Below are 19,359 nucleotides of genomic sequence, written 5' to 3'. Positions count from 1 at the left end.
TGCCATCGCTGGGTATTGGGAGTGAGTTATTGGCCCCCATGGATAGGGCTCGCAACTTGGGGGTCCTCCTGGATGCACTGCTGTCTTTAGAAGAGCATATGATGGCCGTAGCCAGGGGGGCTTTTTATCAGGTTCGCCTGATTCGCCAGTTGCGTCCCTTTCTGAATCGGGACTCCTTACGCACAGTCACTCAGGCGCTCGTCACTTCCCGCCTGGACTACTGCAATGCTCTCTACATGGGGCTCCCCTTGAGGAGCACCCGGAGGCTCCAACTGGTGCAGAATGCGGCCGCGCGGGGGATTATGGGAGCGAGAGGGCGCTCCCATGTCACACCTCTCCTGCGTGAGCTACATTGGCTTCCAGTGGTCTTCCGGGTGCGCTTCAAGGTTTTGGTCACCACCTTTAAAGCGCTCCATGGCATGGGACCTGGGTATTTGCGGGACCGCTTTCTGCCGCCGATAGCCTCCCACCGACCAGTACGCTCCCACAGAGAGGGACTCCTCAGGGTGCCATCAGCCAGGCAATGTCGGCTGGCGACCCCCAGGGGGAGGGCCTTCTCTGTGGCAGCTCCTGCCTTCTGGAACGATTTGCCCCCGGAGATACGAAGGATATCGGATCTCCGGGTCTTTTGCCGTGCTCTAAAAACTTTTCCATCAAGCAGGGCTGGTGTGAAACCCCCCTCCCCCCCTTTTAAGCCTCTTTTAGCCGTTTAAATTGTCAAATGGGTTTTAGTTTCAATGTTTTAAATTTTGGGCCACAGTTATATAATTCTTTTAAAATTTTAAATTTTGTATTGGTGTGTGTTTTAGTTCTGGCTGTGCACTGCCCTGAGTCCACTAGGAGAAGGGCGGGATACAAATTGAATAAAATAAATAAATAATAAATAAATAAATAAATAAATACATGGAGGAAAGTATGCAGGGGGGTACCCCAAGGCTCAACATCTTCATCAGTGATTTGGACAACGGGATAGATGGGGAACTCATCAAATTTGCAGATGACACCAAACTGGCAGGAATAGCCAACACTCCAGAAGATAGGCTTAAGATACAGAAGGATTTGACAGACTTGAACATTGGGCGTTATCTAACAAAATGAAATTCAATGGTGAAAAAAGTAAGGTTCTACGTTTAGGAACGAAAAACAAAATGCACAGGTACAGTATATATGGTACCTTGCTCAATAGTAATAACTGTGAGAGGGATCTTGGAGTCCTAGTGGACAATCATTTAAATATGAGCGAGCAGTGTCCTGCATGATGTTGAGACTCTAAAACGAGTGCAGGGAAGAGCAACAAAGATGATTAGGGGACTGGAGGCTAAAACACGAATAACAGTTGCAGGAACTGGGTATGTCTAGTTTAATGAAAAGAAGGACTAGGGGAGACATGATAGCAGTGTTCCAATATCTCAGGGATTGCCACAAAGAAGAGGGAGTCAAGCTATTCTTCAAAGCACCTGAGGGTAAAACAAGAAGCAATGGGTGGAAACTAATCAAGGAGAGAAGCAACTTAGAACTAAGGAGAAACTGGAAGTTTTTAAGAAGAGATTGGATAACCATTTGTCTGAAGTGGTGTAGGGTTTCCTGCCTAAGCAGGGGGTTGGACTAGAAGACCTCTAAGGTCCCTTTCAATTCTGTTGTTCCTATTCTATTCTATTCTATTCTATTCTATTCTATTCTATTCTATTCTATTCTATTCTGAGTTTGAGCCTGGGGCTGGACTAGAAGATCTCCAAGATGCTTTCCAACGCTATTCTGTTATTCTATTAAGGTAAAGACCTCCTTAGACAAAGATGTTTGAGAACCATTGCTGGACAGCAGCACTTTGCAAAACCTTTTTCGCTTCTTTCAGCAGAGATCTCTGCAATGTTCTTGACAGTTTCAACTGTGAACATGGTAAAGTGTTCCAAGAGCACGGAGTTGTGTTCTGCATGAAATGACATGGATCAGAACCATTTGAAAAAATAACTATAAACATAGAAAACGCTTTACCATAGAGACTTCTATTCATCAACTAGTGAGAAACTGTAGCTTATTGCACCCTCACAGCCATACACATGTTAACTCTATGAAATGCCCCCCTCCATACATATGAAGTCCTTAAAGTACCTTTGTAAAAAAAGAAAAAAAATGTTCACAGCAAGCTGAAGGGATCCTGAGTGGAGACAAAAATAAGAGTTAGTTAGGAACTTGTGGCTTGGTAAATCAAATTGTTGTTATCTGAAAGATGGTAAGGCTAGCAACTGACCCAGTAGAAAGGTATAAATAATAAATAGGTCACATGAATGGGTTTATCTAAAATATTCCAATGTCAAGCTGTAGTTTCTACTGTGTCTCCTTTTTCTTTGTTGTGTCTGCTGTTCTCTACCTTGCAATATAGTGTGTCAACAGTAAATAGGCTGTGGTTCTGTTGTTTTTCATAAGCAAAGTATCAAAGCTTTGCTGAGTGCTCAATATATTCTATAATGTTGTCTGTTGGCATACAAGCCCAGAGTCACCTTGCAGGGGAGATAGGTGGCAAAAAAAATAACACATTAAAACAATTTGTATCTATTCATACAGGTAGTCCTTAATTGATGCAGCTGCCAAAAGAGCCAATGCAGTCCTGGGCCACATCAACAGAAGTATAGTATCAAGATCACACAAGATGTAATTACTGCTTTATACTGTACCGGTGAGACCACACCTATAATATTGCATCCATTTCTGGTCACCATAATACAAAAAAGATGTTAACCATGTTATCATTAAAACATAGTTCTTGCATTAAACATATCTTTACATGTATTAATTAGTTTCATTTAACATTTTAATTTCTATAAAATCCTCCCTTTAATTTATTACAATCATCTTACTTTATTTTATTTTTTACATGTTTAGGTAAAGAATAATGGTGAATATGATTAATTGAAAATGTTAAAAGGAATTTAAAAATATACTTTAAAATATGTTTTAAGCAAGATCCGTATCTCAAGGTTAAAATGTTATGAATGCTATGAAAAAGGATAAAGGAAAATGTGATTAAATGAAAAGCAATGCATAGATGGAGGGAAACAATAAAGAAAGGTTTAAGTAGAGATTGTTAAACCAACTATGAACATGCTGTATTTAACAGCCAAAAAGCTATAATATGCTGTATTGAACAGCCAAACAAATGGTCATGCTAGGTATCAGCCAAAACGAAACTTAATATGCCGTGTAACGGCCAAAAACCAAAATTAATATGCTATGTTTTAACAGCCAAACAAAGAGCATGCTGGGCAATGACCAAAAAATAAAAATATACTATATTCAACAACCAAAACAAAGGGCTATGCTGTGATTTACAGTCAAGAAATAGAAATGATTGGTTTAACATCAAAGATAATAAAAAGAGGTGGGATAATTAAAATGAGGAAGTACATGTTGAAACAGTTAAGATAAAATGAATAAGTTAGGTTTAATAATAATAATTATTATTAATGAATGTTTAATCTGTTTAATATAATTGTATGATTTATATTGTTAATATATCCATCTAAGCAAATGAAACAGAAAAATGAATTGATAACTGGTTAGGATTTAAGATTTAAGTAACGGGTTTTGGGGGATAATGGCATAGTTATATAGATAGATTTGAGGGAAATATTTGTTTAAAATATTGAGTTGTGTTAATTGAAAATAAGATTTGTTAATGATTTGTTTTAATTTGTGACTGGAGCAAAAGGTTCATTTAGAAAAGATGTGTTTTCCAGAGTGCTGCTCCCACTGTCCATAGCTGGGATGTTCCCTCAGATCTTGACACTAACTGAGTGAAAGCTGATTAAACTCTCCCTGTTAAGGCACGCCTCCAATCCCATAATGCTCCAGTCTATCACTCAGTTACTGACAAGAGCTGATGTGAATTTAAGAGCTGTGGTAACTAGTTTAGAATTTCCTTTCAATTTTCTAACTCCTATCTCTCTCCCTGTGTTTCTTTATTGCGTTTAGACCTTTTGTTATTTTTGATTAACCTGCGCGTGGATATTTCTTCTGACTGTGCTCCTGGTTGCATGTTGTGTGTCTGGGCTCCGGGCCGCCCACACCTCAGGGAATTGCAGCCACCAGATTCCGACTCTTCGGGGCGGATCCGGCTTGCCCTTACTAGCCGCGAGCGTGGACCGGGCGCGCAGGCTTGCCACTATCGCCACTGCTCTCTTCTCGTTATCGGCGGTTTCGGGGTTGCATCACCTTAAAGGTGCGCTCCCCGCGCTTCAACTACTCGGCCGGCTGTGTTGGAGGCAACAATTGACACGCAGGCCTGCCGCCACTTTCAAACGGCGCAGTTTATTGAAGCTGGCTTCGGAGAAGCGTCACGACTGAGGTGCGCTCTCCGTTTGAAATTCCGCCTCGGGACGATCGCCACGGCAGCGGTATCGCCCCAGCTGGCCTGAGGAGACGTGGGGCTGTCAATTTAGCCTCTGGGACTACCGACGATGGCGGGCGCCATTTTGGACTGATTTGGGAGCACTCGCCATTTGCCGGTGTCCATTTCTAGCGCCCGCCATTTTCCTCAGTGACTGGGGCGGAGTTTGCAGACGCTAAAAGACGTTACTGCCTTTGAATTCTGATGGCTTCCCTGACAGCTTTGCAATACCTTGGGCTAAGTGGACTTGCATTCATATTGCAGTGATCAATTTCTGTACTTAGTTTTTTTTTTCAAAAAAAAACAAAAACGGTGGAAGGGCATACCACTAAGACTGGTCTATCTATTGCCTCCATTGCCCATCTCCCTAGTGGCATGGTGGACCCTGCACTCTCATCTGACATTGAGCCCGAACAGAGCCCAGCACACAGATCATCTAAGCGGGCTAAGAAGTCTTCAAGGACGCGGTCTGAGTCTTCAAGCCACAGATCCCACAAGCCAAAAGTGACCAAAGGATTGGATAGAGATGCCCAGCGCTGACATAACGCTCTCGAGAGGCAGTGGGACAAGGCCCATCGGGCGGCCGTCGCAGAAGTGGGTCTTGACTCAAGCGCTCCTCAACATGCCGCCTCAGCATCCATGGCAGGAATTTCTTCGTCTTCCGGGTCCCCGGCATCTTCTCCAGAACGGGACATACATGAGACGGTCCAAACGACACAACAGCTACGACTGTCTAAGGGGTGAAGCGATATTTGGTGAGGTGGGATCACCCAAGGTGGTACCATGGAGAGGGCGACGAGGTCTGCATAAAAGGCCCTGCGAGGCCAGTTGGGAGCCACCAGGATCAAATCCGCCTTCTCGAGCAGCAGTTTCCTCACAACCCGGGACAGCAGAGGGATGGGAGGGAACGCATAGAGAAGGTCCTTTGGCCATTGACACCTGAGAGCGTTGCGATCCTCCGCCGACGGGTCCGGAAATCCCGGACACGAAGCGAGGCAGTTGAGAATTCTTCCGAGAGGTGAACAAGTCTATCACTGGTGTCCCGAACCGGTGGCAAATCTCCTGAAACAGACGAGGGTGGAGCTGCCACTCCGCCGGGTCGATCTGTTCCCGGCTGAGCCAGTCGGCCCGTACGTTGTCCACCCCCGAAATGTGGTCCTCCTTCATCTATAGCAGGTGACGCTCTGCCCAGTTGAAGAGATGTTCCGCTTCGAACATTAGTGTCCTGGACCTTGTGCCCCCTTCCTTGTTTATGTGCGCTTTGGCCGCTGTATTGTCCGTAAGGACCAGAATATGACGGCCCTCCACTGAACTTTGGAAGCGCAGGAGGGCCAACCTGACCGCTCGCAACTCGAGCAGATTTATGCTGCAGAGACGTTCTGCCGGTGACCACAGACCTTGAATCACAAGGTTGCCGAGGTGCGCCCCCCAACCCCTTAGACTGGCGTCTGATGTTAAAATAAGTCTCTCCGGCTCCAGAAAGTCACAGCCCTCGAGCATCGCTGGCGACATCCACCAAGTCAGGGACAGACGGACTTGAGGAGGTAAGTACACCTGGCGGCTTGAAGAGGAGTGGCCCGACCGCTGAAAGGGGAGGAGGAACCACTGTAATGCAAGGGAGTGTCTGCATGCCCACGGAACAATGTTGTAACAGGACACCATTTTCCCGAGCAGTTGCGCGAGAAGGATCAGAGGCACCTTCTCCAGGACTCAGATGTGAAGAATCAGGTCGTTGATGCTTTGAGCTCTGTCTGGAGAGAGGAAAACCTGCCCTCTGACAGAGTCTATCAATGCTCCTAGATGAATGAGCCTCGTAGTTGGGACCAGGTGGCTCTTCTCGAGGTTTATCGAGAACCCATGGCGTTGGAAGGTGTCCAGAACGAGGCTCCTGTCGCGTGATGCCTGATCAGGGGACGATGAGAGAATCAACATCGTCGAGATAGCACATCACTCGCACCGGATGTTGACGGAGTGCATCTGCAACCACCGCCACTAGCTTCGTGAAGGTGTGCGGTGCGGAGGACAGGCCGAATGGCATCGCCCGATACTGGAAATGACGTCCGTTGTATTGGAATCTCAGAATTTGTCTGTGATTGGGGTGCACCGGAACATGTAAGTAGGCCTCTCGTAGATCCACCAATTGAAGCAAGTCCCCTTGCTGTACCCCCGCCAGGATCGACCGAAGAGAGTGCATTTTGAACCTGCGATACAGGACCGACAGGTTCAACAGTTTTAAGTTTAGGATACCTCTCCAGCCCCCCGAACTTTTGGGCACCAGGAAGAAGATCTCCCACGAGCTTGGGAATGGGAATTGTAGTCCCGCCAACCGCCCCCCTCCAGTCGGGAAAAGCCCAAGAGAAACCCACCGTGCCCAGCCATGGAGTCCCGAAGACAGCGGCGTTCCCCGGCTGCCATAAAACCCATCCAGCGAGCCTGGGGATGGGAACTGTAGTCCCGCGTCACCCCCCCGCCCCACTCTCCAGTTGGGAAAAGCCCCGGAGAAACCCATCCTGCCTGGCCGCCAGAAAGGTTACCTCCCTTGACTCTGGATGATGGGACCTGTAATGCTGCGCCACGGCAGCCTAAGTGAAGGTCTCCCGCGCCGCCTTCCCCCCATCCAGTCCAGAAAAGACACCGTGACCCATAACGCCCAGCCACGGAGTCCCGAAGACAGCGGCGTTCCTGGCTGCCATAAAACCCATCTCTCCAGCGAGCCTGGGGATGGGAATTGTAATCCTGCGCCACCCTCCCACTCTGGAAAAGCCCCGGAGAAACTCATGCTGCCCAGCTGCGGCATCTCCCAGCAGTCAGAAAGATTTGCCAGGGACTTCGGTCCACCGTCGCTCCATTGGGGGGGGGGTGGGACCAAAGGGTCCCAACAGGAGAGCCTGCGCCTGCTGCATAATTACACCGTGTGATGCTTTGTGGAGGCAGCTTTGCTCAAACGGGAGTGGGGGGGCTGAGTTTCAGCTGTCACAACCGTCTCCTGACTGTTTCTTCACGGATCAAGGGGGGAGATCTTTGCTTGTTCGGAAGGTCAATTTTCTCTGGCAACGGTAAGGCAATTTGAGTTTGGGAGAGATTTCAGGCTTGGAATGAGAATCAATCAGGAATCAAGTGAACCTCCCTCCTTTCTGTGGATCTGCGCAACGTGGGATTCTTTGAACACCCCCCACCCCCATTTCCACTTCTCTCGTTGCACTGCTTCGCAGCTCTGGTGGATGGGCTGGCAGTTCCCCAGATAGGGCTGCCCAGAGAGTGACGAACCTGGAGCAAAAGTAGAAGAAAAAAGGCTATGCCACGCAGAGAAAATGTCACTGCGCAGACGCCATTATCTTTGGCATTTCTGGGTTTTTTGTGCTTCCTGATCTCCGTGGGACAGGTAGAAACGGGAGTTCCCTGCACCTTTACGACCAATGGACTCCAACTCTCAGAATTCTCAGGGCTATGAAAGAATTAGGGCTGAAGCCAAACCCGGATTGGGGGGTGTGGTGGGGATATAACAAGAAACATTCCATCAGAATGTTCAAATGCACAATAATCCATTTATAACAGCTGAATTTTTTCATTCTTTTTGTTTTTTGGTTGTTCCGCCCTGCTGTCCCCTCAAATCTCTCATTATGACTATAGGAGCCATCGGAGTAGCGCTACCAGTGGACACAAATTCAAATATCCCCCCCCCCATATTAAGGTGAACGTTCTTTTGCATAGTCCCACTCCACCCCCCATTGATAAAGAGCGGGACTTGCTGGCCTTTGTTCTAATGATCGGGGGAGGATGCTAGGCTGAGGCTTCAGGAGGTCCTGGAGGGCGGATTCCAAGAAGAATGGAAGAGGTTGGGACACGCACATCCCCCTCCCCTCCCCTCCATTAGATAAAATGTACTTTCACTCATAAACTCATCCTTCATTCCAGAGTTATCCAGATCGGAGATGTGGAGTTAGTTAAATGGGGGCGGGGTGAGGGGTGTTCAAAGAATCCCACATTGCGCAGATCCACAGAAAAGAGGGAGGTTCACCTGATTCCTGATTGATTCTCATTCCAAGCCCGAAATCTCTCCCGAACTCAAATTGCCTTACCGTTGCCAGAGAAAATTGACCTTCCAAACAAGCAAAGATTCTCCCCTTGATCCATGAAGAAACAGACAGGAGATGTTTGAGACAGTTGAACCCCTCTCCCTAAATTGGCAAAATGGACTGCTAAATTGGCAGCGCCCACTCAGTCACATGGCCACCTAGCCATGCCCACCCAGTCACATGGCCACCTAGCCATGCCCACCCAGACAGTCCGGCCCCCCAACAGTCTGAGGGACTGTGAATTGGCCCCCTGTTTAAAAAGTTTGAGGACCCCTGGTCTAGTCTAATTAAGAGCCACAGTGGCGCAATGGTTAGAGTGCAGTACTGCAGGCTACTTCTGCTGCTCACCGGCTGCCAGCAGTTTGGCAGATTAAATCTCACAATTGACTCAGCCTTCCATCCTTCCGAGATGGGTAAAACGAGGACCCAGATTGTTGAGGGCAACATGCTGACCCTGTAAACTGCTTAGAGAGCTGTAAAGCACTGTGAAGCACTATATAAGTCTAAGTGCTATTACTATTGCTAATGAAGAGAAGGACAAGATGAGATATGATAGCAGTCTTCTAGTATCTAAGGGGCTGTCACAAAGAAGAGAGAGTCAACCTATTTTCTAAAGCATCTAAAGGCAGAACAAAAAATGATGGAAACTTATCAAAGAGAGAGCCAACCTAGAACTAAGGAGAAATTTCTTTACAGGGAGAACAATTAATCAGTAGAATGACTTGCATTTAAAAGTTATGAGTTTTTAAGAAGAGATTGGACAGCCATTTGTCTGTAATGGTACAGGGTCTCCTGCTTGAGCAGGTGGTTGGACTAGAAGACCTCTAAGGTTCCTTCCAACTCTGTCATTCTGTTATATTGTTAATAGCTACTTATTCAACAACCCTTTGAAGTTACAATAGTACTGAATGGTGGTTAGGATTGTCACAGTACCCCTGCCCTCAGTTTGGGTGCCTGGCAACTAGTTCGCACTTAACGGGATCATATAATCACAACTTGTAACCTTGAGCCAACAGAGAAGATTGCAATCTACTGTTCAGATAAGTCTTCCCCTTTGGTACACCTTCCCCTAGCCATTCTACTCTCATTGTGTCTCACAGCCCACCTGAACACTCTTCCCAAGCTTTGCTGTACCCACAATTTGCCTCCCTCATCATCCTTGCATCTTACCCAAGCCTCCCTGCACTTGTGCCATGTCTTTTCTTGCCTCATGAACCTTGGCATTGTCTCTTGCCTGGCAGCAATAACCTCAAGTTCCTCACACTCACATTGTGCATCCCTCACCACATAAGCACTCTCAGAACCCTCCCCGAGCCTTGCTGCACTCACACGTCAGCTGCACAGATTATCGGTTACTTTCTTCCACTTGGAAGCAGTCGCCCTAATCCTATATGAACTATCTGGGACTTGGCAACTTCCTGCTTGCTCCCCTACGGATTTTGGTTTTTGGGAGCCAGCAGGAAGTTGCAAGCAGACTCTTGCTTAACAATCCACATTCTTACTTACTTTATTTATTTATTTATTTTTCAGATTTCTATACCGCCCTTCTCCTTTTGGACTCAGGGCGGTGAACAGCCAAATATAAATCATTCGTACACAAAAGTTAAAATAGATTTAAAATAATTAGCTAAAATTTGGCCCATAATTTAAAACATTTCAATTAAAATCAATATCAAAATTTAAAACCAACCATAAAATCAGGACAACTCGGCTAACTGAAAAAAATAGGTTTTAAGGGCCCGATGAAAAGTCCGGAGGTCTGGGATCACTTGTATCCCAGACCTCCGGTTTAATGGGATACCTGGAATACCTGGGATATTAATAATGGGATACCTGGGATATTAATGATGGCAACAGGTACTGCAGGGATTGTCATTGCTAATCAATGTAGTCACATGATATCACACGTTATAATATCACTTAGTAGTACATATTCTGATCGCAATTGCTGTTATAACTCTTGGCCTACCTGTGCATCATAATTGTAGAAACAGGTACCGTAATGTTCATTTTTAATAGATTCCATTGTCCTCTTTTCATTTTTCATATGCTGTCAAAAATAGGCACATGAAAAAAATCTGATTTAGCTAGAACTGTTTCCTGATTATGAATGTTTTTCATTCTGTTATCAGAATACTTATGGCAAAGGCATTAAAGACCTATTTGTGTTTTTCTGCTTCCTTTTATCAGTGTGAGGGAGGAGGCAGAACTACTGCATAAATAAGAAATACAGATTTATTCAAATCATATCTCATAGTTTACTGTAGTATTTTGTTTTTCAAAAGCTTACGGCATTTACAAAAAACAACAATTTAATCACAGCAGACTGATTAACTTAAACAACCCATGTTGTTTAGCCAAAAAAATTTCTGTATAAAAACACAGTATTTAGTAAGAGTCATTTATGTTCTTGTTTTCTATGTGGTTTCAAGCGCTTAGATGGATCTACTGCTCATATTCCATTTATTTAGGCCAGGCACCAGATGGGCCAGTTATGTTCATATAAAATTATGAGGGCTAGCAAAATGTCTTGATAGATAAATAGCGTCTTTGTTAACTGAAATAGCATCTGCTGTTTCTGAGGAATCAGCATTTACATAATCCACTCATTTTAGTAAATCGTTTTCTAACCCTTCCATTTTTCCTTTCCTTCTTTTATTTCTTTCTAGTTTTGAAGGCATGTATTAGAGACATAAATTGCCTCTAAACAGACTCAGATTAATTCTTCCTTATCTGCGTACTTTGAAACTTTTCAGAATTAGTATAACTGTGCGCTAATCATTTATGCTATATTCTTCTAATCAATTAGTGTTTCAACTAAAAATAATAAAATACAAATACCAAAGGTGCTTTTTTCAAGAGGCAACTGCAGAACTTTCAATGAGATATAAAGTTACAATGATGGGGGAGCTTTAAATATGCCTCTATAACTTGAAAAACAAACTCTGCCAAGCGCGATTCTTCCAGAAAATACCTGACTTGTCTTGCTGAATGCACAAGAGGATCAGTTCCAGTGGTGAAATCCAAATTTTTTTACTACTGGTTCTGTGGGGTGGCTTGGTGGACCTAGTGTGACTTGGTGGGTGTGGCAGGGAAGGATACTGCAAAATCTGCATTCCCACCCCACTCCTGGGAGAAGGATATTGCAAAATCTCCATTCCCACCCCACTCTGGGGCCAGCCAGAGGTGGTATTTGTCAGTTCTCCGAACTACTCAAAATTTCTGCTACTGGTTCTCCAAATTGCTCAAAGTTTCCGCTACTGGTTCTCCAGAACCTGCCAGAACCTGCTGGATTCCCCTTGACAATATACTAATCAGTAGGGACTTAGATGACGAAGAAGAAGTAGGAAACAGAAGTAGAATTTCAATATTGAAGAAAGTGACATGTAATGCTCTTGATTTTAAGTGATATTAAAGCAGTATAATAAGATATATATCTTGAATTTCAAAATCATAGCAATGGTGAACAGAATTGGACAGCAGAGAAGCTAGTAGAAAAGACCTCAAAAGGAATTAAAATAAAGGGAAAACAGAAGAAGAAATAATAAATACTGGCATTCTGCCACTCACTGATGACAAGTATAATTAAAATTCAGAAATCAGACATGCAACTGAAATACTAAAGTTTATACCCTAATTAGAATTAGCATAGCTATTTTAAATTCCCCAATATTTAATAGTTCACTAGTAAAACAGATGTTTGCTATGATGAAAAATGTTTAAGGTAGCAGGAAAAATGGCTACCTTAAACATGGCTACCATTCACTAGCTGAATTGATTATTTTATCAAGCGATAGTAACTTTCACTAGTTTTGGTTTAATATTAGCAAATTATAGTGCATTTCATAAACCTTGATTAAGGAAACCATGGCTTCATGTGATGGTGAATCTTATGAACTTTTGTAGTATATGGCAGTTTCTTTTGACACTACATTTGTATAAACTAAACATGTGTTCTCATTCTGTTCATAAGTCTAACTTTCATCCTGAATTGGTGTTGTTTGTATTTCACAGAGGAGCAAAGAACAGGAAGAATGATGAAGGAATAGTTCAATTTGCAGTGAAGTTTTCTCTCTATAGGCGTTTCACATTAGGGCAACAAAGGTGAGTGTTTTTTTAAACAAGAGCATTAAGTATGATAGCAAGTGATTATCCTTAACAATTAAGGATAATTGTTTTCCTTATTTGTTGAGTATATTGTTAAATACTGTCTGAATTGTCAGAGATTCATAGTCAGGTTAATAGAATTATTTTTTCCCCATCTTTGAGCTTTACTTTAGAATAGTCTTCTGGCCACAAAACTATCTAGTTTAACATCAGATCTGGCCATACACTCTACCCAAGCATAACACTGACTTTTTATAGTTTAATCCAGGGGTGAAATGCTCCTGGTTCGCACCGGCTCGGGCGAGTAGGTAGCGATGGCGGCGGGCAGTTCGGAGAACCAGTAGCAAAAATCCTTGCCCCCGCCCCCGATGCCCAGTTGAGCCGCGCAATCATCAGAGCCTTTTTTTTTCTTTTAAATGGCTCTGAGAGCCCAGTTCTGACGATCCCAGCTCTGATGATCTCAGTTGTTGCCTGCTAATCGATAGCAAAAATCCCTCCCCCTCCCCCCCTCAGCTTGCTTACCTTAGCTGCTGGTCGCAACGCCTTGTTGTAATCCTTGCAATCCATTGCATCAACAAGCAACTGAATCTCCCTGCCTGCAATCAAGCAGGCAGAGAGTTGTGGACTTCAACTCCCAGAATTCCTCAGCCAGCAAAGCAAAGCTGGCTGAGGAATTCTGGGAGTTGAAGTCTACAAGTCTTAAAGTTGCCAAGGTTGGAGACCCTTGTTCTATTGGGTAAGTTTTTTTCCCCCTTTGGGAGCTTTAAAAAAAAAATAGTTTGGTCTAATAATTGATGTATTAATGACTAATTACAATGATTAAGTAAATGAATTAAGAACTCAATTAATGATTAATTAAGGTTTAAGAAAAAATATTTCAATTTTGAGAATAAAAGTAGGAGGGAGAGTAAAATGATTAAGAAAATGAACTAAGAATATCTTACAGATGTATTACGAGAATTCTAGGCTTTGAATGATCTATTAGTGTTTGTTAATGTTTTTAAAACTCTTAAGCTTAAAGGATTATATGTTATTTTGGGATTAAAGGGAGGTTGATGAATAATCTGTAGAAGGGGAGTTAAGGGGTCTAGGGAGTTTTAGTCTTGCATTAACTTAGCATATTTTAGCGTATGTTTGGTAAAATTTATACCCTGTTTTTTTTCTGGGAAGTCAGGGGAGGGGGATGGGAAGGGGGGTGGAAGGTTGGGTTTATAAATGTTTAAGTAGACAAGTGAAAATGTTATTTGTATTATAAAAAAATAATAAAAACTTTTTCTCAAAAAAAAAAAGTTAATTGGGGTTTTTTTTAGTTGTTCTTTTTTTAATCCTAGCCATTTAAAGTTTAGGAAGTTTTAAATTTAGCTGCTTTTATATAAAAATAAAAATAAAATAAAATAAAATAATATTTGTGCAGCTTTCTGAGATTTTGTGTGTTTCTGTAGTGTTTCACTCTAACTACACAAACACACAAAATCTCACAAAATTGTATGTGGAATTTTGTGTGTGTAAAGTGTGAAAGTTGGTTTTTTGGACTTTTTGTGGCTGTGTGAGGTTCCTGCTTGTTGCAGTGGCCATTTTGAGTCTAGCACAGCTGCTTTTACATTGTGGGTGAGCCAGTTGTGTTGTGTTGTGTGTATGTAAAGTGTGAAAGTTGTTTTTATGGGCTTTTTGTGGCTGTGTAAGGTTCCTGCTTGTTGCAGGGGCCATTTTGGGACTAGCACAGCTGCTTTTATATTGTGGCTGAGCCAGTTGTGTTGTGTTGTGTTTTGTAGGTTAAAAAGGGCAAAGAAGTGACATTGACTTGACCACGCCCACCTGACCAACAAGCCACCTCCTCCCAGTCACCTTACCACCAAGCTCCGCCCACTAATTAAGCCACGCCCACAGAACTGGTAGCAAAAAATTATAGATTTCACCCCTGGTTTAATCTGCTTTACTATCTTCTCCAGCACTTCACGAGGGAGCTTCAATATAGGCATTATTAATGTCAATGGCATTGATGGTGTCATGAGTACATTAATAGTACTCAAAGAGTGTATATTAATAGCTCTGTGTCAAGATGGAGGGATGAATTGAGTGATGTACCATAAGGCACCATTCTATGTTCTGTGCTGTTCAACATGTTTATAAATGACATGGATGAGATATTGAAAAATATTATCAGATTGGCAGACAACATAATTATGAGGGATTATAAACACCTCAGAGAGAAATATCAACATTTAAGAGAATTGTGATGTTGGATTATTAGGCAAAAAATAATAATTTCAACGAAGTTGAGAAATCCTATATATAGGTAGCAAAAATCAAATGTATGGGTCTAAGTAAGGGAGACCATACTAGACAACAGTACATGCAAAAAAAAATCTATTTTAGAGATTTCTGGATAAACATGACTCAAAGGCTGTTCCAAAAATAAAAGAAAATAAAATCCTAGATTTTCAAGTACGCTGCTCCTCCAATCCATTGATTGGGAAGCTCTCCTCAGGTTGCTGGGGAACTGAGTGTAGACTTTCTTGGCTGGCCACGCCCCCTCTGTGTCATTCCCGTCAGTCTTTCTCACTCAGTGACTGAGGGAACTTGTGTTTTTGCTTAGCTCTTGCTAGATTCTTAATCGTTCTTGGCTGGTACCTTCATTGTTTTTATTTTGTTTGTTATTTTTTGTTTCGTTCCTTATCTGTGTCAGCGGAGCTGCAGCGTGGGATTAGGGAGGCTGCTGGGGGAGCGATAACGCGCCTGGGGCTCCAGGGTGTTCCGTTCCTCCTTTTTCAATGTCTTCAAAGCAGCTATCTGGATCCGACCCGGCTGGGCGGATCCGCGATTTCCCTTAGCCGCCGGCGCTTCGTTGGTCTCCTGGCGAGCTGGGACAGCCACGAGCGCCTCAGCTCTGAGATTCTGGGCGGCTCCGGAGCGTCTGTCTATGCTTCTGACAGGCTCTGAAGTCCAGGCTTCCCCCAAGCCATTAATTGACTTTTATCGCCGATCGAGCTGCCGGCCGCCATTTTGATTCGCCGCTGATCATCGCGACCGGGCCAGTTCAGCGCCGCCGGCCTCAAGTTATCCCAGGCGCTTTCAGGAGAAGCCTACGGGACCGGAGCCTACGGCAGCCATAGGAGTCGGCGCCCAGCTCCTACGCGACCAGGAAGGCCAGTATCCGGCCTCTTTCGCTGCGGTCGCCATTTTGGAAGGGATTTCGCGACCGCCATTTTGAGGCAGCGAACGGGCGTGAGTAACGGCGTTTTGGGGGACAGACTGCTCTGACCTTATAAGGCCAGACGGCTAAGACCTGGAAAGTGCCAAGACGCAGGGCTTGAGGATAAATTTCCACTAAGTGGTATATATACTAGCTGGCCCTGGGATCCCTTTGAAGGCCGTTTATTGTTTCTCTGGCCACCGCTGTTAGGCACAATTCCTGCAGCTGGTGTTTCATAATGGCGGATTTGGAGTTGTCATCCGATGGAGAGCAGGAGGTGACTCCACCTCCTGAGGCAAACCAACAAAAAGGGGGGAAGAAGCGCTCCAAAACTAAACATATTGCATCATCCAAAGCATCTCAGGCCGCAAAACTTGAAAGTAGGCACAGATCTGAGTTACAATGCCACAAGGCACTTGAAAAACAGTTTGCCAGAGCCAAGAAAGCCAGGGATCAGACAGCCAGTCCCGCGGCCTCAACAAGGTCGGATTGTTATCGAGACCATTCCAGTGCCTCTTCAGTTTGTTCGGAGGTCTCTGGGACCACTGACCATCACCCTTCTACTTCTTCCAATTTGGAAACAGCGCGTGGGGTTTCTATGTCTTTGCCCAACGTGTCCTTGATGGATCAGACGGCCCAACCGGATCGTTCCAGACCAGGTCCGTCTACTACAGTTACCCCGACAGCGGCTGGACTGAGACCTGAGGAACACACTGGCCAAATGGACTTACAGTCGATATTGTCTGTATCATTAGCCAAGATCTTAGCGGCCGGATTGCAACAAGGCATGGGCGTTCTTCAAACGGCTTCCGATTCATCGAAACCACTGACCCTACTTCCCCCTCATCCTAAAGCGAAGAGCTTATCCCAAATCGAATGTGTCTCTTCGGAGGCGTCTGACCAGGAGGAGGAGTGTCCGGAGGACATGGAATTCTCCGAGGACGAAGGTCTTCCGCCGGAGAAGCCATTGTTTACTGGACTGTTTCGTCCTTCTGTTTTCAAATCACTTTTACACAAAGCTAAAGTGACCACTCAATTCGGTCTGTTGGCTGCTCCTCTTTCTGACACAGCTACCAAATCTTCATCTACTCATGATGCTTTGTTTCAGGTGGCTAAGCAGGAGAAAGACGCTATTCCTTGCCCACCACTTTTTGCGGATGTCATCCAGGGTGCCTTCGGTCAGCCAGGTTCCTTGACAGCTCCTAGCAACCTGGACAAGCGACTTTATTGCGCGGCGGTGGAGTTGGACGAGATCCTAGCATTACCGACGGTAGACGCCCCAGTAGCCAGCCTTTCTTCGTCCTCAGTGGTGTCAGCGGATGCTATGGACGGTTTAAAGGCCGATGAAAGGAGAACTGAAATGGGATTTCGCAAAGCCCATCAGGCGGCCGCTTGGGCGATAAAAGCTGCAACAGCGACATCTTTTTTCAATAGAGCAACATTAATTTGGCTCAAGCAGCTACAGAAGCACCTTCCCACCACTGAGAAGTGCATACATCAGGATATTAACAAAGTAGTCGCTGCTACGGAATACTCGGCGGATGCATCTTTAAACGCTGCAAAATTCGCAGCCCGTGCTCTCGCTTCTACAGTGTCTAATAGGCGTATGTTTTGGCTCCGCAATTGGAAAGCCGATTCGAAGTCAAAGTGGAAGCTAGCGTTGTCAACTTTTAAAGCTCCAGCCTTGTTTGGCGCCGCCTTAGACCCTCTTTTGGTGGAGGATAAAGAAAAACGTAAAATTCTTCCTTCTTCCTTTCGCAGACCAGAACGCAGGTATGCGCCTTACGCTAGTCGACAGACATTTCGGTCCTATTCGGGATCCGGTGGCTCCTATGCGCAACGACCATTTGGTCACGGCGGTGGCCGTTTCCAGGAGCGTCAGTCCTTTCAAGACAGACAATGCTCACAATCATCATCCAAGCGTCCCTTCAGGGGTGGCGGCTCCCGTCCCACCAAACGTGGCAAATGACTCGCAACATCCAGATGCCATTGGTGGTCGTCTCCAGCTGTTTCATCACCAGTGGCAAGTTTCGACGACTGAGGAGTGGATCCGGCGCACCATTCGTCATGGCCTCTGTCTCAAATTCGTCGGGATCCCGCCGAGCCGCTTTCGTCGCTGCCCGGTGTCTCCTGTCTTACTCCAAAGACAACTGATGGAAGCGGAGATTACTCAGCTCTTAAACATCAAGGCCATAGAACCAGTGCCCGAGGCCCAAAGGACAAAGGGGTTCTATTCCATCTTGTTCCTGGTCCCCAAGTCTTCAGGAGGGCACAGGGCTGTTTTGAACCTAAAGCACTTGAACAACTACATTCTGTATCGCAGGTTCAAGATACAGTCCCTTTCGTCGATTCTGGCAGCTGTCTGCCCAAACGATCTGCTACAGTCGGTGGATTTGCGGGAGGCCTATTTGCACGTTCCGATCCATCAGGCGCATCGTAGGTTCCTGCGATTCGAATACAACTCTCACCATTATCAATACTGTGCGATGCCCTTTGGTCTCTCTTCTGCTCCCAGAACTTTTACGAAACTTGTCTCCGTAGTAGCCGCGTCCCTGAGAACTCTACCAATTCGTCTTTTATGTTACCTAGACGACATCCTTGTCCTATCATCTTCTCCGCGTCAAGCGTCGAGCGACATAGAGGCAGTACTAAGAGTTTTTCAGAGTCACGGCTTCACAATAAACCACAAGAAAAGTCATCTGGTTCCAACGACACGGATTCTCCATCTGGGGGCGATGATAGATACATCCAAAGGCCAGTATTTCTGTCGCCGGATCGCATCAAGGACATCAAATCATCGGTCTCTCAGATTTCGACCAGCCGGAAGGTTCCACTTCTTCCTCTGTCACAGGTCTTAGGGAAAATGGTATCCTGCTTCAAGATCGTTCCCTGGGCACGCAGGCATGCGAGACTGTTGCAGTGGTTCCTTCTCCCATTTCAGAAAACCAATCGCAGCATTTCCAAGTCATCGGTTCGGATTCCACCTCAACTTCAGTTGTCACTAATGTGGTGGACCTCTCCCGCACTTCTCAAGGGATGTATCTTCCTCGAAGTCGACCGACTGATCCTGACATCAGATGCCAGTCTGGAGGGCTGGGGGGCTCACCTTCTGGAGCATGTAGTCCAAGGTCGTTGGTCATCGTTGGAGAAGGCGAACAGCATCAATTGGCTGGAGTTGAGAGTGGTTCGCCTTGCTCTCCGGCATTTCCGTCCCATCTTGGAGGGCCGTCACGTGTTGATCCGGACGGACAACATGACAACCAAAGCCCACATAAACCGAGAGGGAGGCACTCGATCCCGGAGTCTCATGATAGAGTCAGAATTGCTCTTGAACTGGGCAGAACGTCACACCACATCTCTAAGAGCAGATCATATTTCCGGAATTTCCAACGTGCAAGCGGACTGGCTCAGCCGGGAACGCATCGACCCGGCCGAGTGGCAACTCCATCCGGATGTTTTTCAGGACATAGTTCGACGTTTTGGAAGGCCGCTCGTAGATTTGTTCGCCACTCCCAGCAACGCACAACTACCAAGATATTTCACCCGTTATCAGTGCCAGGGGGTGGAGGAGGTGCCAGTGGCCAGACGGGCTTCTATAC

At 45.3% G+C, this 19,359-nt stretch overlaps 1 long non-coding RNA gene across 2 annotated transcripts in view; it reads left to right on the top strand.

The window, feature by feature from the left end:
• The window catches only part of LOC148114333 (uncharacterized), a 45,299-nt gene that overhangs the window by 10,375 nt on the left and 15,565 nt on the right, over positions 1 to 19,359 (top strand). For both annotated transcript variants that reach the window (XR_015734030.1, XR_015734029.1), the window contains exons 2-3: positions 2,563 to 2,674; positions 12,475 to 12,564. This is a non-coding gene — a long non-coding RNA (uncharacterized LOC148114333). The remainder of the gene's footprint in view (positions 1 to 2,562; positions 2,675 to 12,474; positions 12,565 to 19,359) is intronic.

Source organism: Pantherophis guttatus, chromosome 4 (assembly GCF_059756535.1).
Source record: "Pantherophis guttatus breed Tessera chromosome 4, ASM5975653v1, whole genome shotgun sequence".
In the NCBI taxonomy this organism is placed as follows: domain Eukaryota; kingdom Metazoa; phylum Chordata; class Lepidosauria; order Squamata; family Colubridae; genus Pantherophis; species Pantherophis guttatus.
The sequence above is the reverse complement of the archived record's forward strand: the minus strand, read 5'-3'. Positions and strand labels throughout refer to the sequence as shown.